We start from the raw sequence: 27,251 nt of genomic DNA on the forward strand, positions 1-27,251 counted from the left end.
TTTTGGCTTCATATTTACATCTCAACTTAAAAAAGGTCAGAACTCTGTTTCTGTTTCATAGTTTTTATTATTTTGATCACAATATTAAAATCACATCACTAGGCTGCTGTTGAATAAACACTTTTACAGACAGAATCATTTTGGCTTCATCACATCAAACAGACAAATGTTCATATATGTTGGATTATTTCATATGTGAACAGACTTTATGTGATTAAACATGAATCATGTCTCATGTGTGAGTTTTAATAAAGTTTGTTGAATGTGAACAATGATCAGCTGTTATTGATAAATGTGTTTTTATGTGGATCTTCATCAGTTTGCTCGACTTCATGGATCCACACAAAATCTAAATGATAGAAAACATTTTCCATGAAAGTAAAAACAAACCAAAGATAAAGATCAGAAAATAATGAAATCTTTTTACACACGTGGAAAAGTCGACAGGAGAAATAAAAACGAGTGAGAAGTAAAAGGAGAAATAAACAAAGCTTTAGAATAACGAGTTTAACTTTTAGATTCAGCAGATTTCTCTTGAAGAAATAAACATGATGAATAAAATCTTTCTCTCTAACTGCTCTGATCCAGCGTCACAGAGACATTCACAGGTAACAGCTTCAAGGGATGTGTAGTGATAAAGCATGGAAACATCTTCTGAGTGAAAGTGTGTGTGAAGGTGTGAATGTGTTTGTTAGTATCAGGATCAGAGAACGACAGTTCTCCTCTGTTCCAGTCCAGTTTCACTCTGATCCTCTGGATCTTCTGCACAGAGAGAACAGATGATCCTGATGGTGACGATGCTGAGTATTTACCATCAAAGAACGATATTCCCCATGTTTCAGACAGTTTGTCTCCCTTCCTCTGGACAGACTCTGCTGACACACCCAGTGCCCAGCCAGTACTGTCTCCAACCAGGACGTCCCAGCTGTGAGTCCCTGAGTTAAAACCCTCAGATCCCAGGACTGAGGCGTAATAATCAAACCTCTCTGGATTGTCAGGAAGCTTCTGTTTCGCTCCTCGTCTCAAACTGGTCAGATCTTCAGACAGGACGAGCCATGGATCAGCAGAGTTTGGGTCCAGAACCACAGGACTGTAGGAGACCACGTCCTTCATCTTGTTCCAGATGTTGAAGCTCAGGTTGCCCAGATGTTTGGCCTCGTCTATCAGAGCTCCTGAGGCCAGCTGTGGATCATCCAGCAGGGGCGCTGCTGGACCTTGCCCACTGCAGCCTTGTAGTTGAGCAGGAACGAGACGCCTCAGCTCTCAGCTGGTCCTCTGTGGTTCTGATTGTGTCTGAAAGAGCCGTTATGTCTCTGCTCAGAGACTCAATCTTCTCCTTCATCATCCGACTCTTCTGCTCCTCTTCCTCCCTCAGTGCAGCCATCCTGGCCTCCTCTTCCTCCTCCAGAAACTGATGAAGCTTTTTAAACTGCTCCTTGATCTGCGTCTCTGTGAGTCCGGCCTGGACCTTAATGTGTTCTGCTGTTAGTTCACACTTTACTTTAACACGTTCAAAACACTGTAACTTCTTCTTCAAGGGCTCCAGAGTTTCCTGAAGCTGCTTCTTGTGTTGTGGTGCAGCTTCATCGATGGGTCTGAATCTGTGGTCGCTGTGTTTCTCTGAATCTCTGCAGACGAGACACACTGGCTGCTGATGGTCCAGACAGAAGAGTCTGAGTTTCTCTGAGTGCAGACTGCAGAGAGCATGTGAAGAGCTCTGATCTCTCTCCTGTAAGAAGGTCTCACACAGGTTCTTTAACGCCAGGTTACAAGGTGGATGAGACTTTGAAGATCTTCTCTTACAAACTGGACACTCTTTTACTTCTTTGTCTTTCCACCAGCTCTTCAAACAGTCTTTACAGAAGCTGTGGCTACATGACAGAATGACAGGATCTCTGAAGACATCATGGCAGACGGGACAGCAGAGATCCTCTTCTGATCTGGAAGCCATTGAGTCTCCAGGTGAAGCTGAAAACAGACAGTCAGTCAGTCACAGCTCCACGTGGTTCACTGAGGTTCACTTCCTGTCTGAGTCGAGGTGTTTGTTAAACTCACGGTCAGTGTGTGGAGCGTCGGCAGGTTGTAGTTTGACTCTTCTCTCCTGTAGCTGGACTCACTCAGGACGTTTGGTCTGGTTTGGTTCAGTTTGGTTTGGAAGGTGAATGTGATCGTCTGGTTTTCAGCCTGCGTCTCTTCAGGGAGGAACAGATGCTTCCTGGTTTCTCTGGTGTGTCAGGACACGATTGTAAAAAGTAATTCAAGCCTTGGATTTGAAAACTGGTCAAAAGTCATTTGGCAGCAACAAGCTCACACAGACAAGAGACTTGGTGTAAAATAGCTGCTTGAATATGATCGTGATCTGATCAGTGTTCAAAGTTCAGAGATCGTTCTGCTAGAGAGTGAAAGTGAAAGTTAAATATTAACAGGAAGTGCAGGGGGGGGGAGTCTGTGACGTAGCTGCAGAGCTGAAGTCACATTAAAGAGACAGAAGCAAAGTGCAAACAAATGGAAACAATGTCAGAAAATTAAAAAATGGTTTTATAAATTCAAATCAGCTCAAGTTTGCTCATTAATTTGTGTGAGTGAAGTAAAATAGTATGACATCATCAGATGACCGTACATTTTGGTGTGATTATTATACCTTAAGTGTGACACCATTATATGATGTGACTTTGGGCATTCAATAAATGTGGCTATCAGAAACATATTTAATATTAATATTAAATAGTCACTTTAGTTTACATCAAAGCGACCTCGGGGCACCAGCCTTCAAAGGAAGGGAAAGAGCCACATGGTGGTGAGACCCTGACTGTGATCGCTGAAATACTTCAGTTACACAATGCAAAGATTTCCATATGTCTCCTTTTAAAATGCTGCTTTCCTCTCAACCATTATCCCTTTAGTGAGATGTTTCTTTCCTTGGAGCGGCCTCCCCCGCCCGGCAGCTTCCCTGATCGACTGAGAGATAAACACATGACACACTAATCCTGCTGCTGTTTAGCTCGAACGCAGCCTCAGGTGCCTCGCAGCTCCCCGGTCGGCCTGTGAAAGGAGCAAAGCAACAACAGCGCTCGCTTGTGTTGACCTGCTCAGCACAGAGAGAACAGGAGCACGAGCGCAGCCCGGTGTTCTCATCATGTCGGCAGCGAGAGGGGGAAACGAGGGAGGGAGGGAGGGAGGGAGGGAGGACGGGGGTTTGGTAGCGACAGGAGCAACAACTCAAGGTGAAGTTTTAAAAGGAAAGCTGTGTTGAGAATGTAGGTGACCCCCTGCTTCTCTCCTCCAGACGGATCTGGAGCAGAGGACGGTCACACGAGCACCGTCTCTGCCCTGGAGGAGGAAAATGTTCCAATGACACCAAGTTACTGTGGCTTGAAAATGACTCACATGTTCGGTTCCACTCGTCGAGCAACAAACACAAACAGCAGCTGGACGTGCACTTGAATTGATAATGCTTCAATCGGTGGATTAATTGTGTCTGAATGGACTCCATGTTGCTCCTGATGTTATTGTTCGAGCCGTGACGAGAAAAAAGCAGCTGATTAATGACCATTCAAGCCTCGTTGTGTTTTCTTTATTCCTCAAATGAGTTTTTAAACAACACTTCACCCTGGGTTATAATTGCAACTGCTCGGAATGTGTTGGCTTTCCAGGGTAAACAGATGTGGCTCTTAGATTCTACACGAAGGAAACTGAGTGTCGGACCAACGTGTTGCAGGTTGTGGTTTGAAGGAGGAACCTTTGCCTCCTCAGACCTCAGACTGTGGAGGTAGGTGAAATCGTGTCGTGATTTCCTCGATGCTTTCAGGTCCTGAAGCCTCTAAACACTGAAGGGAACAATCCAGTGGTTAAGACTGGAGCAGTGATCTCAACACATCAGTCTGTTCAGCAGTCCACGTCACTGTGGTATCACTTGTGTGGTAACTTTTTAAAACTGCAACTCGAACAGGAAGATAAACTGAAGAAGTTATTCACTTACAGCAAAACAACAAAACCCAAAGACTCAGAAGACTGTAAATAAAAAAAAGACTTAGAAAGAACAACAACAAAAACAAAGAATTAAAGATGTGAGTATAAGGACGAGACGCTGTCGGAGTGTTTTAACCTGACGGAGCCGGATGTAAGGAGCCTGAGGCCCAGCGCGACCTCCAGTTCCTTCTATTTGTGTCTCAAGTCGGATACGTAGAAGAAATCCAGGCCTGCAGGCATCTCTACAGGAGCAAAGCCTCAACCAGATAAACCCTTCTGCTTATTGGACAATCTCATACGCCCCCAACGCTCACATCTGCACACAACAGCTGCACACAAACATGAGGACTGTTTTGTATCTCTCTCCTCCTCCCCCTGCCACTGGAGAATCATGTGATGAGGTCAGCTGTCGAGCAAAGTCTCTCTCAAGAACATGGCAGAGTGAGAGCTCACCAACGCTGCTGATTTCCATTATTCTGTGATACACTTGAAACTATTTTGTCAACAAAATATCTTAAAAATAGTAGAATAAACAGATAAAAGCCAAAGATGAGCTTCAGATTAACTTAGATATTCACGTTACAACGTTATAAAGCTGAGGAAAGATCCAAATGTACTTTTCAGAAGATAATACTTGTAAGAGAAGTGAGATTTGAACGTAAAAAGACTTAATAAAATGTATCTTGAAAGCTGGCAGATTGCAGGGGGGGGGCAGGGCTGCTCATCATGATGATGAGTTCACATTTTACAGTTCTGCTGCTGAACACAACCCAGTGAGCATTCAGGTCAGGTTACACAACATACTGTAGCTGTGCAGTCGTTTTTAAAAGATGCACAACCCTGACGAAGCCGGAGAATCTGCGATGTTTGTCTCCGTCAGGACGGAAACAGAAGAAGAAACTTCTTGATGTAACGCAGCAGAAAATGTTCCCTCCACTGCAACTCTGACAGGCGTCTGCACGAAGGATTTAACCAAGGACTTTATTCCACAACATTTGGAGCTGAACTATAAATTATATTATTACATTATATTACAATTAATGCCTTTCCCCCGATGAATATTTGTGATCAAACTATTTGGTATAAAAACAGAGAATATGGATTTGGTGTTGGCTTATGTTGCTAAATGTGCACTTCGACGTGATGAGGAGAGTTTGGATGACAACTAGAAGACATGAGAGCAAGGAGAGGAAATGAGAGTGAAGAGAGGAGATAAGTGAGGAAAGGAAGATGGAATATGACACAGGAGATGAAGAGAAAGATGGATGAAGATGTACAGTGATTTTGAGTTTCTGAAATCACCTCCTCTGTGTCGGTGTCTCTCTACTCGTCCTGCGGTTCCTCCGTCACAGTCTGAACGGAGGAGGGATGAAGAGAGGGATGAGGCCAGTCCACCGCTCCGTTCAGCCCCAAAGGCCTCTGGGTAATATGAGCAGTCTTGCACAAAGCAGATGCTACCCAGAGACCCTCACCACCACCACCACCACCACCACTCCCCTCCATCCTCACTGAGCCGAACCAATGCCCACTTGGCCCCTCACCTCTTCTCCTCTCTCTTCCTCCTCTCTTTCCTTCCTTCTTTTCTCTTCATATCTTCAACTCTTCTATCGTTTTCCTTCTTCTCTGAACATTTTCTTGTGTAAATGTCTTTTATTTTAACATTTTCATCGTCTTACTCGTCTACGCCCCATGTTTGACATTTAAAATGGACAAAAACATCATTATTAAACATTTTGAAAGTTTTTTTTGGTCAATAACTTAACAACAGTGTTCTGACAAATTAAACCACATAAATGTCAAACATATTTTTAAATCCACTTTAAAACTTACAAAACTTTTGCTCATCTACCCACATTTCCTCCGCCTCTAACTTTCCAACTTTTTTCGCCTTTTTTGGTTTTTCCTTTACTTGTTTATTCAGGGACTTTCAAAGGCTGAAATTAAAGAGCAATTACGTCACAGAGGCAAAACTTCCAGGCTGGAGGGTGGATCCTTCCGGCACAACCTGTCCCAAGATTCATCGCTCTCCAGTCATGAACCGTAAGAGATAATGGTGCCAGCAAGCGGCGAGATGTCCAACATTTAAATATCACGCTTCAACAACCTTCTTTCCATCCATCCTTAACCTTCTCTCCTTCCTTCAACCTTCTTTGCTCTCTGCACCTTTTCCTCCTTCCTTCATCTCAAGCCGTCGCTTGGTGTTGAGCACCTCGCGGCACTCCTTCCCTCCGCTGACAAAAAGTGACAGGCCGCAGAAAGAGAGAAGGAAAAGCACTAGGAGGAGGCGGCGGAGGGTGGGAGGCAGAGAGAGAGAGAGACAGAGAGAGGGATGGAGGGAGGGAAGGTTGACGGCACGACAGGAACAATGAAACCAAACAAGACAGGATGAGAGGCGAAGGAAGACATGAGAGGAAGAAGACGGCAGAATGTCACTTTGCACCGAGATGTGGAACCTCGGGCGATCATCTCATGGAGCTGAGAGGAGGAGGATGATTGGAGATGGATGACAGAGGAGAGGAGTGGAAGGCAGATAAATGACGGGTGAGCCGGGTAAAAGAGAAAATGAGAGCAGAGAGAGAGATCAGGCGAAGAGGCTGAAATTGATTGGCCCTCTACCAGAATCAAGCGTTTTCACTAAACATGAGATTGGTGACTCGCCCACCTGATCGCTCCAAATTGATTCGCCGGGCAGAAAACGTCCGCGCTTGCATCGACTGTTACTAAACGTCATTCTGCCTTTGCACCACTTTCCATTTAGTCATTTTCCAGCGAAAATATCATCACGGCTCGGCTGGAAATTAGCAGAGGGGGAGAGAGGGGGGAGAGAGAGGGAGGGAGAGACGTACAGTAAGTGGGTGGTTGGCTGGAGGTGAGGGAGACACGTGACAGGGAGGGAGGGGAGTCGGGGGGCAGGTTAGGGGAACGAGAAGGTAAAGAGATTATTAAAGAGAGAATCAGAGCCGAGGTGGATGTGACAGGAGTCACAGAAAGAGAAGCAGAAACATGATGAGATATTTTTAGATCTGTAGATAATATGTAGAATATCATCGGTACATAGATTATCTTCTCTCACACGTTATAATAATGTGTCATAGTTGTGCACGGCCTCCTCAGAGATCACAGAGAACAACCATCATTACTCATGCAAGTGAACATGCTGGGATTCAGATTAGAGACTAGTTGGAGTCACCACAACACGTGTGACACCGTTTTCTAGAAAACTTGTCTCACGTTCTTTAAGCTGCTGAATCGACGGCATCTTCAAGCTCAATGTAAACAGTGACTTAATCTTATGAGTATAAAATATAATACAAATAAATGAGGAAATACAGAACAGTAATCCAGACATACGGTCGTCAGACATCATACATGTACAGACTGTTGTTCCAGTAAGATCCTCGTGATCACATTGAGTCAGTTATCGACATGGAGATTTATACATCAACTTCCTCAACACAGCCTGGAAGGTGAGGTTATTACCAGCTTGACTAAATGTCAGTATTATAATATAATATAATATATAATATATATAATAAAACTGTCTATTAACATCATGTGGGCTTGTGCATCCAGTTTACATCACTGAATAAATCGTTCCTCGTGATGTGACCCAAATACTTTGTTCACTGCAGGGGGCTTGGAAAGAAATCTGTGTTTGTATGTAATTCATCCATCTAAAAAAAAAAAAAACATTCATTCCATCTTCTTCCAACTTGTTGAGTTGTGCGTTGGCTTGAATTTAATCCAGTTTGGACATTTCATGCATTTTTAACAAACAGTCGAACTGTAGCAACTGTAGCAGCAGTGACTTGGACTCTAAACAACAACAGTGACAACAACAGTGACAACAACGTGTTGACAACGTGTCATAACGAGCATTTCAAGGGACTCTGGGGGCTCCAGGAGAAAAAGGACCACAGGGGCCCCACACTGGACCAGACCGACCGGCCCCCTCGCCACGAGTCACATGATACCGAGCCACATCACTATAGACCTCAAACGATTCTTTAACTATCAACTTTAAGAATTAATTATGAAGTGCAAACTGTGCACATTCCTAAATTATAACTTCTATTCCTAAATTACAAGTCCTGACATCATCTAAATGCTCCACGGAGAGAAACTGCATCACCTGAACACCAACAAGCTGCCAAACACACACCAGGAACCACGTGTACAAGGATGAAAGGAAACTTTAGAGCAGGAGCAGGAAGACGAGCCGGAGAGTCAGGTGCGTGTTCAAGGTTGAAATGTGAGGAGAAACAAAGTCCAGAAAAAGACCCAAAATAACTCTTTATTGAGCGCGGGTCGCTGGTGTCCTCTGAGTGGGCCGACACACGGCTGCCGTAGAATCACAGTGTCTCATCGCGGCGGGGACAGAATCGATTTATAACAGAGGACAGAGAGAGAGAGAGAGAGAGAGAGAGAGAGAGAGAGAGAGAGAGAGAGAGAGGAACGCAGGAAGAGAGAAAAGGAGACGCTGCAGCGGTGGAGTGTGGAGAATCAACAAAATGGTGACGGTGGAGGATACGCTGCTCGTCTCCACGCTTCCCTGTAAAGGCCCCTCTCATTCCATTTACTGGGTCACATTCACATCAAAGGGTCTCTGTCTTCGTGTGTGTGTGTGTGTGTGTGTGTGTGTGTGTGTGTGTGTGTGTGTGTGTGTGTGTGTGTGTGTGTGTGTGTGTGTGTGTGTGTGTGTGTGTGTGTGTAGGAAAGACACAGTCAGTTTTATCTTAAGCTGCTGCTGCTGGTACTGAACTGACTGAAAGATGTTTTTCAGTGTGAACAAGAGGACGAACATTAAACGATCATTTCACTGTACGACTCTGATGGTGAGAAAAAACACAACACGTATTGTTTTGCCACACAGAAAATATCACAAACACAAAATTCCCACCAACTCTGCAGATCTTTTTATCCGACACTGAAACCAGGACGTGACTCAGTGGAGCTCAAATCTGCTCCGAGGCCCAACGGTCTTTTAAATTCAATCAAGCTGCACCAAATCACACTCATAGATATCAGTCCTCTTAATAACTCCCATGTTTAAATGATCCATAAATGATTCTCTGGGAAAAAATATCAAAGACTATGATACTGCAGAAAAACATGTGCTCTCACGTTGTCAGACTTTTGCCAGAGACTCTGAGGTGTCGCTCCTCGTTGCGTCCCCTCTTTGCACTTCAGCTACACACCTTCTTCTCACTGGTCTCACAAAGACACAAGTCATCACACACGATGAGCCACCTGCGAGAGTGTGTGTGTGTGTGTCTGTGTGTAGATGCATAGATGCTGTACACACTTCTCCTCCCGCTGACCAACAACAACAAGACGCTGCTGCTGCTGCTGCTGCGCCTCCGATCAGGATCATCAGCTGAATCATGAGAAGCTCATAATAACACGAGCTCTTCTCCAAGTGTGTGATTCACGACCCCCATCCGCACTTAACACATCTTAACTGTGGAGGAGAAAACACAAATGTGTGCACCGCGTCCTCACTGTATATAAATAACCTTCAATTATTCAGGGTTGAGCACAGATGCTCTTGTTCAGTCACGCTTTGACACACACACACACACACACACACACACACACACACACACACACACACACACACACACACACACACACACACACACACACACACACACACACACACACACACACACACACAACACACACACATGTTTGTCTTGTACTCATTTGCTTTGACATATATATTCTGGAGGCTCCTAATTGCTGCCTGGACAACAAATGTTTTTCAATGGCAACAACTTTTTGCACACAATCGAATCTGTCTCCCGGACGGACGCACCCGTATCCACAACCTTTGTATTTACAGTTACTGGCTGCAGCCCTTGGAGGACACATGGGAAACCCTGCCTGCCGTGTATCAGTCGCACCCTGGGTGATTGGGTTCGTACGCTCATCAGTCAGAAGAAGCTTCAGCGAATCGCCAGCTTCCCTGATGTCAGCTGGTTGACAGTGACATTAGAGCAACGACTGAACCGTCCTCACCTTCCTGTTTCCTGCACGACCTTCGCTCGACATTCAAAGCGGTGTTGTTCGGTAAATCTGTGAATAATGCAGGAGGAGAACTGAAGGAGAGTTCAGATGCTGGTTACTTTGTCAGCCCCAGTCTGCAGACCAATTACTGCACGACGTTTCTCCATTAGCTTCCTGTCTGCTGGTAATAAGAGCTCAGTTTTAATGGTGTTAATAATGTAGAATCATTTATTTAATGCCCCTCTTTCACATTTCCAGCCTTTCCTGAAATAATTTGACACACAGCTTGTAATCTTTGAATTTTTATCTGTAATTGTCTTATCTCTTAATGATGGATCACCCCCCCCCCTCCCCCAACTGTCTGTGCAGCAAAGATTCATAAAGGAGAGAGCAGGCATGTGAGAACAATTACAAACTTGTCATAATGTAGATATGTGGAACTTTTCCTTTCTGCTACTGCAGTGAGGTCAGAGGTCAGAGGAGGATCTGACTGTGGGACCCCCCCCCCCCTGCAGGACGGAGAGAAGCTGCTGACGTGAGTCTTCGCCGTCATGTGGAGGTCAGCCTCCGACCCTCCGACCTCTGCTGTGTCCCACCCTGGATTTGACTGAGAGTATCAGGTGAAGCTCGCCGCTGCAGGAGCTAATCGATGTCTTTAATTCAGCCAGTGATTGATGGGAAATAAAGAAGTGTCTGTCAGCAGCGCCGAGCTGCCACACGGCTGCTGCCACATCTATCGACTGCTCCCACTGGGCGTTACGTACGTACGTGTGTGTGTGTGTGTGTGTGCACGTTTATATACTCTATACTCACATGTATCCTTCTTGTGACGTGTGTGTGCAGACAGATGTTCCAGCATTATGTACATAATCGACAATTCCACATCTGGTTGCTATTCACAAGATAAACACTTGTAACTATGGAAACCACGTGTCTGCCGAGTATTTGTCCTGAAATGACGATAAAGGCCACTAATGTTCAGACGGTGAAACAGGGACCATGTTTATGTTTACTAACCCGTCTCTACACCCCCTGGTAGCTGCAGTACAGGTCATGAACCAGGCCCTCTCCATGTTCATGGACGGGACAGGGACCAAACAAAAGGGATCTGAAAACACTGCAGCCTCACCCCTGAGGAGACTTTTTGTTTCTGAATTCTGTTGTCATCATTCAAACGACTCTGAAGCACGGCTCCGGGTAAACTGGCGTCAGGGGGAAAAGGATCTGGAGCTCCAATCAGATTGAAAACCACCGGAAAACAAACATATCTGACTCCTTCATATTTCCAAACAGTCTCTGTAATCTCTTCACCACCTGAAGGACAAATATTACACTCGACCATCAAACAGTGTTTGATTGTCTCGTCTGAGTTGTTTTCTTCCAACATGATTCGCTGTGCACACGTCTTGCAGCAAGATCCGTCCACATCTACAGTCTGACAAGTTCTGGACGAGCACGTTAAGAATATTAAGCTTTATTATTGCATATTGGACATTTAAGAGCGCTGCACCCCCGACCAAAACAAAAATTGTGCAGCAACCAGTCCCACAGGAGTCACTCGATGGATGGTGGAAGAGGAGGTGCACAGGTACGGAGACTAAAGAGTGAAAGACAAGTTCTCCACCAAAACTGTTTATTATGAAAGTGTTGGTGAAGCACATTAGAACACGGAGGCCGTCACAGATATTTACTGGTAAACACTGTGTGACTCCTTTATACTGTCGGTCACACCCCCCCCCACCCCCCATAAAAAAGCTGCAGGTACCAGATTCAACTGGAAAAGCTAAATTATTTCTGACCCCAGGACTTTCTGGTTGTTTTCTAAGTTTTATTGACGCGTCTTGAATTTCCTTTTGGTTTGTGAGTAACTCAGCATGTGTGTAACTTTGTGTCTTTAAGAGACAAAGTGTGTGTTTGTGTTCGTGTCACATTCTCCAACATATTTAATGAATTCATTTCTCATACATCACAATCTGTCCTTTACTCCCACAAAGAAAGTCTGTGGAGAAACATTTGGTTGAAATGAAAATGGACTGTGAGCTGCCAGGAGGCTGCAGGAGCTGAACATCTTCATCCTGAAGAGGAGAAGTTAAGTGTCCTCCTCACCTCTGACCCCCCCCCGTGGAGAGGGGCACACCACATCTAATTTCCCCTTGAGCTTTAAATGAAGCTGAATATTCATGACAGTGATTTTCAGCAGAAGGACACTGAGGCACTCTGACTTGCAGATGAGGCCGCCGTGACTAAGAAGTGTGTGGGCTGCAGCAGAAAAGAGTTGCTTGCCGCAATTATCGGATGTTTAATCAGTGAGTGGCGGGTTGGCAGGGTGATCGGCGACGAGGGCGGCGACGAGGGCGGCGCCGCAGCGACTCTGCAGATGGTTTGTCAGGGGAAGTTACCGCAGAGAGTCACGAAGGAAATCACTTCAATAACTCTGATTCTCCTCTTTGATTCGGCGTCTTCGAGCCACAGAGACAAACTTCAACGCACGAGGAGGCAGAGTGCAGAGAGATCGTCACCCTGCTGAGTCTGAGGGCCGCCGAATGGATTTCTAAAGAAGTCGTCGCTCTTCTTCCCAGCACCAAAACCTCAAATAGCTGACAAGTCCAAACTCAAAAGGAGTTCATGACGATCCAACCTTTCCTTCGCCAGAGACAACATCTGATGACTCACTTCAGACCCACCGATCTGATGCCACACTCCTTCTGCCAACGTTTTAAATGGAGGGTGAAACTCATTTGTCTCCTTGTTATGTATCACTTCCCCTCTGCTCTCCTCCCGGGAGACCATCAGATTACTTTTTCTGTTTCTACCAACAACGCAGCTGGAGACACGTCCGACATAAACCTCCAACAGCCGCTGACCAGGTTTTATCAGGTTTTATGTTCTACCTGTGAAAATCAACACCTTTCGTGGCTTCAAGCGTCATCTCAGAGGAAACTTCACATGTAGAAAACAAATCTCTGTGTTCATCCTCCGTGTTTATCCTTAACAAACCTTGTATGCGTGTTTGTGTGTTTGTGTGTTTGTGTGTGTGTGCTATTTATTCTAGTTTTTCTATTAGCGCAGCATCTGACTAATCCCTTTCAGAGGGAGAAGAGAATAATCTGCCTTTGTCTCTTTTGTCACTGTGTGCATGTCTGTGTGTTTTTCTAAGTGTATTGTTTGCCTTTGTGTATCTGTTTCTGTTTGCAGTGTCTGTGTGTGTGTGCTTGTGTGTTTGTGTGTAGCCGCTGTATATGCATGATTGGATACTACAGTTATTCTGTAGGTGGTTCAATCAGGTTGTTATTAATTAATACTTTTATTTTCTAATATGATTTGAATTTAATGAGTAAAAGTCTTTGAGAACAAATACACAAAAACACATTGTATGTGTGTTTAACATGTATGTACAGGAATGTGTGTGAGTGTGTGTGAGTGTTATCCAGCAAAAATGTGTCTGTGAGGTTCGTTCATTACAATAGACAGAATGTCGAGTGCTTATTAATTACGAAGGACATATTTCATATTTAATTTTGGCTTTCACTGGCCTATTAAAATCCTCGACTATAATTAGCCCAAAGAGACTGCAGTCATCTGGAGTGCGTCTGTGTGTAAGAATGTGTGTGTGTGTGTGTAAGAATGTGTGTGTGTGTGTAAGAATGTGTGTAAGAATGTGTGTGATCATTTCATCCTTCATCAGTGGACATATTAAATGGAGATGAGGATCCCTCCTGCCAAGAACAGAGTCATAATGTAACAGTAATGATAATAATCAGAGAGAGAGAGCGGCGGAGAGAGAGAGAGAGAGAGAGAGAGAGAGAGAGAGAGAGAGAGAGAGAGAGAGAGAGAGAGAGAGAGAGAGAGAGACAGAGAGAGACCATCTAATCCACTAGTGATTAAATGGGTAAAAAGACTTCTTGCACAATCAATGTGCTGATTAAGACGACAGGGAGACGAAGAGGGGGACACTTTTAAAGAGACTCCTCAGAAGAACAGTGACAACTGAATCCACGACTGAGGCGAATTCACGCTTCACAATTATTAACCCGATTTTCACCTTGTGAACATGTTTTGAAGTCGCGGACAAAAGCACAAGATCAGAGTCGAGATCTGTAATCGTCATGTGTGAACTCCTCACAGACGGGATCCAGGCTGTTCGCCGACAAGTCACAGACCAGATTTGTAGAGCAGGACTACAAATCTAGGAGGTGAAGGTGATGAAGACGATGAAGGTGATGAAGGTGGACCTCCTCCTCCTCCAGAATAAGAATCACAGTTTATTGCCCAGTAGGTTTTTACATACAAGACATTTGCAGCGGTGCGTTTGTCAGGGTGCAAACGCAAACGATAGCTACGTGTGTTTTATATTTTTAAATTAAATCAATCACCAGTGGTGAATCAGTCCGATGATCCAATCAGAGTGGGCAGGTAACCTCTGACCCCGCCCCCTTCAACAAGAGCAGAACAGCAGAGACGTCCCCCGAGACTCGAGATGATGAAGTGGAGCTCTGCTTCACTCAGCAAGGATCTTTAATTTTTGTACTTATACCTTAAAGGAAGTACTTATTTTCACTAATGTAGAAAGGTTCATGAGCATTTGTACTTCTTGAGTTCTTCCTCCACCACTGGTGAAATGATCCTAGAAAAATGATATTGATACTTCAAAGTGAGGAACTGATTTGATCTTTCTCATCTCTTCATCTCTGATCAGAGGAACTCGAGCGTCTCCTCCTCCTCCTCCTCCTCCTCCTCCTCCTCCTCAACCACACGATGACAATGATCAACGGTTGTGTTACTGTGTTGATTGTCCATGTTTGTGTGTTGATGCGACCCGGTTGTGTGTTCAGAGTTTTAGTCTGTAGCGTCTGAGAGGGAGGAGATAACCACGGTAACAAAATGAGAACCATGAGGGAGGAGAGAGAGGATGAAAGGTGATAGACGTGATAAAGAAGAAGGAAAGTGCGAGATGTGAGGAGGTGCTGCCAGATGTGACAAACACAGTGATGAAGAGGAGGCGGAGGGGAGGAGGGGGGCGGGGGTGAAAATGAAAGGCTTTGTCGGGCTGAAGATGGAGAGAATAAAGAGGAGAGGAGAGAGGGAGGGAGAAGGGTGAGAGGATAATCTCCCTCCCTGTCTTTAGTATGTCCCCTGCAGGAAAGACTGGAGCACAGCAGCCTCCAAACCTTTTACTGTATACACATAAAACTCTGTCACACACACTTTGTCACAAGCTGAAAAACACCCCCCCCCACACACACACACACACACAGACACACACAGTGTTTCAATCCAGCCGACTCAGCTCTGGTTCCACTACGCTGGTGTAATTGGAGCAGTGCAGCAGGAACATGAAAGCTAAATGTGATTAGCGGTGAGCTGGTCAGAGCCATGGATCCAGTGAGCTGATAAAAAGGCCTCACTCTGTGACTCCCATGTAAAAACTAATGGACGGAGTCGGGGGCACCACACGGCCGATGGATCAGGGGCATTAAGCAGCAGGGTCCTTCTGATATCATGTGATATCGATTGTTAAGTCGTCCGTTCAATATGTTCTGAGAATCTCTGAGGCCTGGGTGAGATTCAGTTATTTTACTTCTACTCTTTGTTGCTTTCAGGCAGTTTTGGGAGGAGGAGATCGGACATGCACTCCTTTTGATGCATTGTCTAATTGTTTATATTTTCACTATACCAACGAGGTCATGTTGTCAGTGTGTTTGCAGGATTAGGGGGGAAACTACAGGGAAGAGGAAAGAACCAATTCAATTGTGGTGCAGATCCGAATAAACCGGCAGATCCAGGAATGTTGTGTCACTCACTCCGCAGTGTTTCCCACAGAATTCATTCAATCTATGAAACTACAGAATTCATTCAATCTATGAAACTACAGAATTCATTCAATCTACGAGACCAAGGAGTGAAAGACAAGGTGTCACATGGGAGAAAGAACTGCATTGATGCCACATGCAGCGACTCCAGAGCTGCAGATTCAAACTGCTGTTATCATATGAATTGTTTCTGTCATTAATAACATCTTTACATGTATTATTATCACTCTTATTGTTTTCATTACAACAACTAGTCTGTCAGAGCTGAAACACGATGGTTACACCTCTCTCTCTCTCTCAAGTCTCGACCTTCTATGTCAAGAGCCCTGAGATCATGTATATTATGATTTGCACTTTACAAATAAAATGTAATCTAAGTGAACTTCTCAGAGAATTATTCATGAGAAACATCACACGTATTTATCGAGCTCCAGTCTTTCTGCGTGTGTGACCTGGTGCCGCCCGATGAGCGTTAAGGGCCTGTTCCTCGTCCTCGCCCCGCCGCTGCCTCTTTGGAGTGGAAGGGAACAAACAGCTGTTCATCTGTACGTCATCACAACCGTGTTAGTTCCTGTTCAAATCATGTGTGAAACGACGGATGATTGATCCAAACATGGCAGCCCATTTGTTTCCTGCCTCCTACAGTGGGACCCATAACACATGATTATTGGAGTGTTGCTGTGGCTGAGTTGGATGTCAGGCTGAGCACTTGGCAAAAAATGGCCTGGTTTTGTCTATAAATTATGTTGTTTATGGGCCATAATGACTTTATCGATGCCTTGTGGGTCATGCTTCATGTTGACGCCAAACCACCACAGCCCAGTGCTGTTCACTGGGGCCTTGTAGAACAGGCTGGTGAAATAAAACTGAATTCACTGAGTATTTGTTGTAATTTATGGGAAAGGGTGTGATTTGTTCTACACGGTGATCACTTTCTTTTTTTGTTTTCACGTTTGAACCGAACTTTAGAGAAAATGCAGCCGATAGAAGATCATCGTCTCTTGGAGAATCTCACACCTCTGCCAAAACCCGACCGACCCTTCAATTCAAATCGAGCTGCACCACGTCACACACACACACACTCATTAATATCAGCTCCATGGCCCAGATGTATTTCATCCAGATCCATAAATTATTCTCGGGGAAAATGGTGGAAATGTTTACAAATATGAAAGATTCATGGGTTCTTCCATGACCCGTCAGCATCCGTCCTCCAAGCTTCATTTGTGTAATCCTGCGTAAATACAACAAACACAGACGGGGGTGAAAACATAACCTCCTGGGTGGAGCTGGGGTTGATCCTCATACTGAGTCATACAACATGATATGGGGCAGTGGATAATTAGGGACAGGGGGGTGTGAGTGGGTGAAGTGTGTGTGAGCACTGACTCACATCAGACCTAACGGTGTCTGGGTCAGTGGAGTGTCGACTCGTTTTTTTTAACCCCGGACTCGTCGGTAAGTGACGAGTGTGTCGCTCAGAAATCAGCTGCAGAGACGTTTCCTCAGCGTCACCACACGGAGGCACAGAGGCAACATCTGCGTGCCTGTGTTTAAAGCCCAACAGTTGGTATCTGCTGTGTAAGGTCGGTCGATGTACGGGCAGCGAGCGTCAATTCTGTTTTGACTGTTTTGTGTTTGCATTTGGGTCAGAGATCGATCCCGCGACTCGAACCCTTCAATCCACGGTGAAAACTGAAGCAGAGACATTCAGAGGAGCTCCAGGGAGAATAAGTGCAGCTGTGGTTCAAACGCAGACTTCATCCCCTGGTCCGAGCCGCGATAGACACCACGTGGCGACGAGTGTAAAAGAAAGAAAAGAAGCCAGAGAAATGAGAAACAGACGAAGAGAGGAAACAAAAAACAGGAAGAGGGGTGGAGGAATATCAAGACAGATGATAATATCCCAGCATTCACCTCTTCCACTTCCTGGTCTTTACTCCTCAGCTTTGTAGCCTCACAGGTCGTTTTATGAGGGAGACAATAATAATAATAAAATTAAAGTAGAAATGTTGACAGCTGGTTTTAGGACCCACGATGTCAGTGTTTTCTACCATTAGCTCTGCAGAGGAGGTTATGTTTCCACCCCTGTCCACCGGTCTGGGGCTTGTACGTTCGGGTGTTTTCTGGTGAAAGCTGCTGGACAGATTAACATGAAGCTGGTGGAAGGATGTAAAACGGGTCAGGGGAAGATCCTGGTAAGTTTTGATGCAGATCCATATTGAGATGGAGCATTTTTCTACATTTTCCATTCAGATTATTCAAAAACACATCAAATCAATGCTAATTTGGACATTTTACTGTTGACATGACATTAGTCTTCTAAGACTAATATCTTTATCTTTCCTACGTGATGGTCACTTTACCTTTCACCTGTTTACTATCTATCTTTTCTGCTCTGTCCATCCATCAGTGTGTCCATCTCTTCAACCCAGCACTGACACATCCATCCATCTCTCTGACTCTCTGATCGACAGACCACATCCTACAGCCGTTAGCATCCTCGTCCGAAGCACTGATCACCCCCCCACCGGGGGACAACGAGAAGGTGAGCACAATTTTCTAGCTGCGTAAAAAGAGTAGAAACAAAAACTATAAGATAGAGGTCAGTCAAATATCTTATTTGAGTGAAACTCTGGGCATTCATCCTCTTCTGCTCTAGCAGCCTTTACTCCCGTTCAGCCACGGAGAGCTCAGTGTTCCAGCTCATCCCACAGGTGATGGATGAGCTGGAGGTCAGAGCTCAGAGCAGGCGACTCAGCTTCTCTCACTTCTGAGACAACGTGAGAAGAAAACCACCAGAACAAAAGTGCACAGTGTCCGTGAACTTCTGCACCGCCATCACCTGCCTCTTCCATCATCTCCTTTTCAGTTATGCAGCTGTTTTAATATGCAAGTTGATTTTTAAGTAATTTATGATGAATTTGAGCTGCTATTACAATAGTTTGAGCGACTGGACGACTGGAATCCCTGAGGGGATGAACAAAGTATATGAGCTGCACTTAATTTAAAGCCAGTCGACAGTAAAGAAATATGGACGACGTGTCTCCACTTCCACCAAATCACGAGTCAGTCTCAGCTGCCAATCAGGATGTTTTAACCAGTTTTAATAGCATCAAATAACTAATTAAAATCAAACTTATCAGACAAAACAAACATCTGTGTGATAAGAACTTCCTGACACGACAGGAACCATCTTTGACAAACATTTATTTAACGTCTAAATGACTCTTGTCCCGTCCACCGGACTTTTAGAGCCACGGTCATGTCGTTCATCTGGATTGACCGTCTGCACATCGAGACACTAGAAGGACACTCAGAAAGAACATGCGTCCCCCAAAAGCTAACGACTGAACTCAAATCTGTCTTAATCTGGATCCACTCCAAAAGTGAATTCAGTCATTTTTAAGTAACTCTGCCGCCGGACAAACAAACGACAGCGTGAACAGGACCTCCTCAGAGAAAGTAATCAATGTGATTCGATGACCTTTTTGTTTTTAACACTGCTCCTTTATTGAATTCTGGCTGTGCCATCATTTGACCACCGTGCTCACTTGGAAAGGTCAAACAAATACAAACAGTTGGTATCACACCACTGAGCCTGTTCACTGCTCCTCCTCAGAGGCTGCAGGAGGAATCACAGCTTTCAAAGGGCATGTTTAACTGAACACTGGCGGCCACATGTTTCCGGATGACGACTGGACCGCAGCCAGATGTTAGCTCAAAGACTCCGGAGACGCAGTGGGCGGGAGCTCTTATCTGCTAAAGAGCGACTGAACATGAGACGGCTTTATTAGCCCCCGTGCCTCCAAGTCCACACATCAACAGATCGGAGTACGGACTGAGGCTAATGTGGAAACACATTAGGTGTAGTTCAGCCCTGATAGCTGTTTAAAAAGAGATGAGCATGACTGATAACCGAGGGAGGAGAGAGAGTGATTGATCTGCTGACTCAGCTCAGGCTCTACACACAACGAGGAGAACGAGGGTTTGATGAGGTTTCTAAAGACGTGATGAGGCTGCGATGACCTGGAACCACCGAGCGACACATCAATTACACAAAACACATCAATTACACAAAACACATCAATTTAAGATCAAGATATTTTTCCTTCATGCTCTGAGATGCAAAGAGAGGATGCAGGTATCTGACAGAGGTCAGAGGTCAGCGGCAAACTGGAGGATAGTCGACTAAATATCGATCTAAATAAAGGAGGTTTCCTGAACTGCTTAAAAAGGATTTTTAAAGATATTCAAAGCTGGCTGCTCCAGCATTTCCTCCTTATTGACCGGACGTGGGAAATGGGGAGAGAAAACTATGATAAGTATGATTAAAGGAAATAATTGTGCACCTGCAACTATAGGTAAAAAAAATGTCAATCAACAGAAGTTAAAATCCAGTGACGGTTACAAATCGATACCTCAATGCTAAGTTAGCTGTTAGCTACATGTACAGGTACCAGTGCACCGCTGACACATGATGTAACAAACCATAACAACTTGTGTCCCTATGAAAGACGATCGCTGTGACGCACTGAAGCAGCGTGTAACCACCACGTCGTGTTGGGGACATGCACGGTGAAGAGCTCATTAAGATTTAAACCAGGATAAGATGAACTGAGGAGAAACGATTACAAATTAATAAGTAATAGTAGTAAAAGTTTTCTCGGTGCTCTCCCTACTTGACCCGGCGACGGCGAGCGGCTCTGTGGTGACCTCTGAGTGACCCCTGATTGGTCGATGGAGACATTCTGGGTTTGACGTATCGTGGGGAGAAAATACTTCTTATTTTTTGTATCTCTGTTTGTTTCACTAAAGCTGCGTGATGAGTAGAACATTTATGACTCTTAACTTCTCCAGTGGGGCGACTCAACCTCTCATAAAGAAATCGGACTTGTCCTGGACGAGCGGACGCTTCTTAATGTTGAGCTGCTTCAGCGTTTTCTAATTCCACCACTTCTCTGAGTAAATCAGTGAAGCACTTTGCCCCTGGCTTCATGGAATAATTACTCTGTAATGAGGGGGCTCTGGGGAGCGGGGGCATTACCAGATAAATCAAACGACGCTCAGGATTTTCTTTCAAATGTGTCCCGGGGGTTTCTACTGCGCTTAAGAGACCATTACACTGCAAGAAAAGACACGAGCGCTTTTTATAAATCAGGTTTAATAATGTGATAAATCAAGTTTGAGCCAGGTCAGTGAAGCCTCGTCATAAAACTGCTTTGTCCTCAATTAATTTAGGTTGATAATGTTTTTCTTCTTTCAAGAAATGGTAGAAAAATGAATATCAATACAACTAGACATCATTTCTTTCTGGCTGAGATCATGTTTTCGGAGATAATGTCTCTATGAAGTGAGCAGCAGATAGAAATGTAGAAACGTGCGAGCTGTGGTTTCAGGCAGCGTGGGCGGTGCAGCCGGAGCCACTGGTGTTTTTTCGAGCGGGGTTATGAGATTTCAGGCTCCTGTGGAGCAAACAATGTAGAAACACAAACACTTCTGCTCAGAAGAATTCAGCGGACGCCTCGAGCAGAGACGGGGCCACTGAAATCAAATGGGACCATTTACTGGAGATAAAAATACAAACCATGCGACACGTTTAGAACGACTATAATATCACTATTAACTCCACGAAAGGTCAAAGTCTGTTTTACACATTTTCAAACTGCACGCTGACCTCCGTGTGGAAAAAGCTCCTGCGTGAACGTCCCAGATCTCGTAGTGAAATGAAATCAGCAAACTGCTTCTTCCAGAGTCGAATCCAACACCAGAGACCAGGCTGCGTTTTACTGTCTGAGCCCCGAGAGACAACCAACACTTTGTGTTATTGTTCCTGACACGTGTGGTTACTGCCGGTTTTCCATGTTCAAAGACATGTGCAGTGTAAAAATCACCCCCTCCCAAATATCATTGAAAAGTGTTTGTTCAAACCGAGCCCAGCAGGTTCGGAATCAACACTCAATCCAAAACTCTTCACACCAGATGCAAAGTGCAGCAGCTTCTCTTTCACGTTGCTTCTCTCTTTGCTGCTGACATGAAACAATGAGGCCTTTTAGAGGTGGGCCGACCGCGCGCCTGAAAAAAGGAAGTGGCTGAAGCAGCTCAGGCATCAGCACCTGGTTAAAATCCCATTCGACAAACACACACACGCACACACCATCCTCACTTCCTCTCTCCACACTACAGATAGTTCTATTAATGGCCTCGGGGAGGACATGGTGCCACATCTCATGTTCCCAGACGTGCACACACACGACGTGGACGACCAGGGAGAGAGAGAGAGAGAAAGGGTCTGGAAGCATGTGAGGCAGTTGTCGCCTCTCATCTCCTGTCGTGTGTGGAAGCTGCTCGGCCTCTTCCACCGAGTGGAGGAGACGCTCTTGTTACTGCGTTCACTTCCTCTCACTTCACTAACATCTTCACAGTCAGAGGGAGAGACGCATCCGGACAGAGCGAGGGAGGCAGAGGAGGAGGTGAACAGGAGAGGAAGAGTGTTAGCGTGGGCGTGTGGCGAGCATCAGTACATACACGGGATTTAAACATAAACATGTTAAAGGCCTCTGTTTGTGTAGGTGTGTTGTTTTCCTCCTGTGAGAGTTGTAAGTGTGGGAGTGTGTGCACGTCTTTCCTGTCGGTGTCAGCCCGGGGGTTAGGTTCTCTCTCATCGCCGGGACACGACTTCACAGTGAAATGTGTTCGTAGAGCGGCAGCGTTTGTTTTAATGAGCTGAAACGTTCCAGAGGTTCATCACGGAAACGCTCCGATAGTCTCTGCTGCCGCGACCTCAGCGGTAAATGGACCATGATGTTGTTGAGTGGCTTCATCTGCTCATCGGTCACTCTACTGTTCTACTGTCGCTATGTCTACAACCAGGAGCTTTAGACTGGTTCTTAAATCAATAATATAATATGATATAATAATAACACAGCGGTAGAGTCGGACAACTAACGTCCTCTTCTCATCAGAGCGGAATCTACACAACAAGGGAAAATAATATTCTGAATTAAGAAATAACGGCACTGCTCTTCTACTCCTTCTATACCGATGAGAGCAAGAACAGAACAGAATAGAATAGAACTCTAAAGTGGAAAATTGTCTTTGTCTCAATCATAAACAAGCAACAATGACACAGTCATGGAAACAAGCGACAGCAACATAAACAACAAATTCAATGATATTAATTTTCTTTTCTACAAAATCTATAAAATAGGACAAAGTGCTGAATAAATGGCTCCGAATTTCACATAAAACTACGATTGGATTGCAAATGATATGAATCTTCAGATCATTTCCTGAACTGATCAGTTATTCCTCTGTTTTCAGAAATGTCAGAAAAAGAGTTGAAAGTCTCCGATGTTTCTTTGAATATCTTGAAAACCTGAAAAGATATAAAACAGAAAAGCTGGAGCTTCTGTTGTAAATGTTTGTGACGTTTTACTTAATCAATGATGACGAATCAATTATTAAAATTGTTTGACTTTGTGTTAAAATATTCCCGGACTCCTTTCTATTTTATTTACTCATAAAAACATTTGGCAGAAATTACATTTACCATCATTTCAATTCCGAGCTTCTGATTAACAATCCGTGAAAGAACAATAATTTCTCATATAACCATTAATTATCAATGGGAAAAGAGCATTTTCCTGAAAAGGCAGTTTCTAGTTTCGCACTGAAGGGAAATCCAGATCCACTTATTGACTGGTTTGAATAGAAAATGAATCAAACCCCGGTGGACTCTTTAATCTAATGAGATTAACGAAGCATTTCTAATCCACCAACAAGCAGGACGTTTTTCAGCTGCGTGAAACCTCCCAGAGCTTCAGCCTCCAGACGCGTCTCACTGCCTGAAACTCAGTGTTAGGGTCAGAGTCTCAGTGACACCTCCATGACCGGGACTCTAGACGTCTCACTCTTCCCATAAACTTTAGCCGGGAGTCACGATAATCCTGTCACACCCCCCGGCCCCCCCCCGGTCTGTGGATGTGTTTCTGTGACAGAGGGAGCGGTCTGTATTTCACTGAGCATCCAGTGTAATGACACTGTTTTATCTAATAAGATCAGCAGCTCCGGGTCTAATCCTCCAGCCACCTCCTCCACTGTCACAGATACAACATTAGCATTTTTATGGCACGGCTACGGTGCACGAATGTCACCGTGATTTCTGACATCGTCTTCTATTACTCTCATTACGGCGCTGGGCTACAATGACACTATCGCTGGGAGGAAATAGAAGCTATTGAAGTGTGCTTTGTATTCCGGCACCGAGACACGCGCAGACTGAGAGAGAGTCGCTCAGCTGCCGTCAGAGGGTACAAACAGCCCAGTGGAGCGTGTACGTCAAGGTCAAGGGTTCAAATCCCTCCACCTGCCGGAGGATCAGAGGGAAACTGAGGCAGAACGGAGGCAGACCTGCATTTCAACTCGTTTCAATATGAAGAATCTATGATAAACAGCCTGATAACACATCCATCCACCAATTTGAGCCTGGAGTATTTTGATGGACTTGGAAAAGGTCACATCTCTGAGTCAAGTGGTTTCCTGGAAAGAATAATGTTTCCATGATTCACTGAACGAGCTCAGACAGACGAGCGACACATTTGTTTACAGATACTTTAACGTTATTTCTTGACAGTGTCACTCGATTGAAGAATCAAACTCAACTTCACACATATTTGAGACTAATAAGAAACAGTTTTGTGGTGTTGCAGTTTCCCTGAATTGTCTAATTAGAAGTTTCTTCTCCTGATTAAGCTGCCGTAGATGTCGGATCTACTCCGGGAGTCATTAGTTAGAGGTGAGCGCTCGAGCAGCTACGGGCCCCAGATGACTTGTAAACACGATGTGAGATTAACAACAGCTCTGCCCTTAATGTGGATAACCTCTTGTTTTGAATCAATCCCAGGAGACGATCCACCCAAACGCCTGGCAAGACACCAAAAGGTCCTCGAAGACACTTTATCACACTTCCAGAGGACAGAGCTCATATTCTCATCTGCTAACTCTGCGGTTAAAGTCAGGTTAACAGCTATCAGGCGGAGTCTCCGTCAGTCTCCGGGCCAAAATCTAATCAGCCGCTCTCAGATGGGAACTCCAGACATTTGATTGAAATTTGCTGCCGGGCCCCCTGGTAACATGTGGATGACATTTCTAATTCAAGGCCGATGTTAAACTTAGAGAATACAAATATATCAGGACGACAGAGAGGAGCCACACACGTAGAAGACGCAGGTGAAGAAGACAACTTGGAAGGACGACGAGAGATTTTGCCGATCTTCACAGACGCTAATGCTGCTGCCGCCTGGTTCCCGACACTCCGAGCTAACTGACAACGACCTGCGACCTCGGTTCCTCCTGCTCCGACAACACGACACCGAGTCAAGAGCTGAGATTATACGTGTGTGGACAACATGGGAGGTTATTATCACTGTAATCGGTCACATTACAAGTTGCACCACAAAGACACAGGTGTGACAGGTGTCTCATCTCAAAGGGGAGAGGCAGCCAGTCGGCAGCCGGTCGGCAGCCGGTCGGCAGCCGGTCGGCAGCCAGTCGGCAGCCGGTCGGCAGCCAGTCGGCAGCCGGACTGAGGAGAGTGCGTCGTGTCAATCAGCGGCCGGCCCCTTCACGATGAGTTGTAAGGTTGTTCTAATGGGGTCAGCCGGCTCTGCCCTCATTCCACTCTCTGAGAATTATGTCTCGACAGCACCATGGAATCTATCGGTCCAAACAGCCCGGGCTATTTCTGCCCACGCTGTCATGCACGGAGCAGAAGGGATTATTACTGAGACTTCATCAGGATCAACACGCACGCACGCACGCACGCACACGCACACACACACACACACACACACACACACACACACACACACACACATCATGGACTTACACAAACACACAGAGTCATCACTACATACTATTATGCACACAAATGGACAAGGCTCTGGGTAATGTCCGGCACAAACTCGCTTTACTTCAAAACTTCCACAAGAGGAACCCATTCATGGGCCAACGTATAGGTGTGTGTCTGTGTGTGTCTGTGTGTATCTGTGTGTGTCTGTGTGTGTGTGTCAGCTGATGACATCTAAAGCAATGATGGGATCTTTAACCTCTCCTATAATGGCAATCATGATGGCAGTGAGGCAGCGATGAGAGGAGGACGGCACAGCAATGATACTTATGACAGGCACCGGAGAGAGGTCAGGTGAAGAGTGGGAGGAGACGGCTAGATGAGGAGATATGGGGCCAGGAGGAGGTGAGGGGGGGGGGTCAGGGCGAGACAAGGAGGAGGAGGAGAGGGGAGGAGAGGGTAAAGGGGTAAGAGTGAGGCGGAGGACACCGCAGGGGAGCGTGAAGGATAGAGGGAGGAATGACGTCCGGGACCAATGAGTGAAGAGGTGGAGGAGAGCCGGGGAGAAGGAGGAAGAGGCGAAAAGTCAAATGCACGGAGGGACGCAGGTGAAGGACTGACAGATGGATGGAGGAAGGTTAGAAGGCCGGGGGTGGCGGTGGCAGAGACGGAGGTGGTGAGGCAGAGGTGGAGGACAACATGAAGAGGGGACAGGGAAAGAGATGAAGGGAAGAGGATAATCTGGAGAGGATATAAGGGGGTCTCGAGGAAGAGGAGAGATAAAGGGACGGATCAAGCAAAAGGGATAAATCGAGAGTTCCTTCTTTAAAACCTCTCCAGTAGAAGAGGAGATTGGCTGAAGATATAAAATCGAAAGGAAGAGAAGGAAGAATGAGAAGAGGGAAGAAGTAGAGAAGTATGGGAGGACGAATAAAGGAATAGAGGATGAGAGAAGGAATTGAGGACAGGACGCAGGGATAAACAAGCCAGTGAGTCATTAGAGTTGGATCAGAAACTAAGCTGGAAAGGCAATTGGTCTGGTTTGGTCTGGCCCGGCCCAGTGACCCCCGACCCTCGTTAACCTCCTTGCTCCCGGGGCCGTTCGGGGACAACCGGCTGGACCGAGCCGGATACTGGAGGATTAGCTGCTGGTTGTTCAGTCTTACTTTAAATATAACGGAGGCGTCCTGCCGGCTCACTGGGATGTGCACCGTCTAACCCGTGGGTCTGAATCCGGTGGGCCGCGGCGTCAGCGCTCACAGTGACTCAGACTCTTCAATTCAGGTCATCAAACACAGTACTCAGGTTTAAACACCGACTCTGAGGGGTTGTCAATGATCTCTTTCTGTGCTCTGATGTGGACGAAACAGCATCGTGGTCCAAACTGTTCTGGCCGATGAGATTTGAGCTGCAGGCCGACGCCCCAAACAGAAGCTGTGCTGAGAGTTCTCTGTTTTTCTGAAGCTCCCGGAATCTCTGCAGATTATTCCGTCAAGTAATCCGGTGCAATGTGACACAGCTGGCGCGTGTCGCCCTGAGCAGGTGCAACAAGTCAGAAACCCGGTCCGGAGGAACGTCTCTCCGAGGCCCGGCGCAGGGGAACACGTGCAGTT

At 45.6% G+C, this 27,251-nt stretch overlaps 1 protein-coding gene and 1 pseudogene across 6 annotated transcripts in view; both read right to left on the reverse strand.

Annotated features, from left to right (window-relative positions):
* LOC118106454 overlaps positions 1 to 1,951 on the reverse strand; it is a 3,379-nt pseudogene extending 1,428 nt beyond the window's left edge.
* Positions 1 to 27,251, reverse strand: part of si:cabz01090165.1 (uncharacterized protein LOC100333421 homolog) — a 219,053-nt gene that overhangs the window by 177,101 nt on the left and 14,701 nt on the right. The gene's annotated exons all lie outside the window — the stretch shown is intronic.

Source organism: Hippoglossus stenolepis, chromosome 4 (assembly GCF_022539355.2).
Source record: "Hippoglossus stenolepis isolate QCI-W04-F060 chromosome 4, HSTE1.2, whole genome shotgun sequence".
Lineage (NCBI taxonomy): Eukaryota > Metazoa > Chordata > Actinopteri > Pleuronectiformes > Pleuronectidae > Hippoglossus > Hippoglossus stenolepis.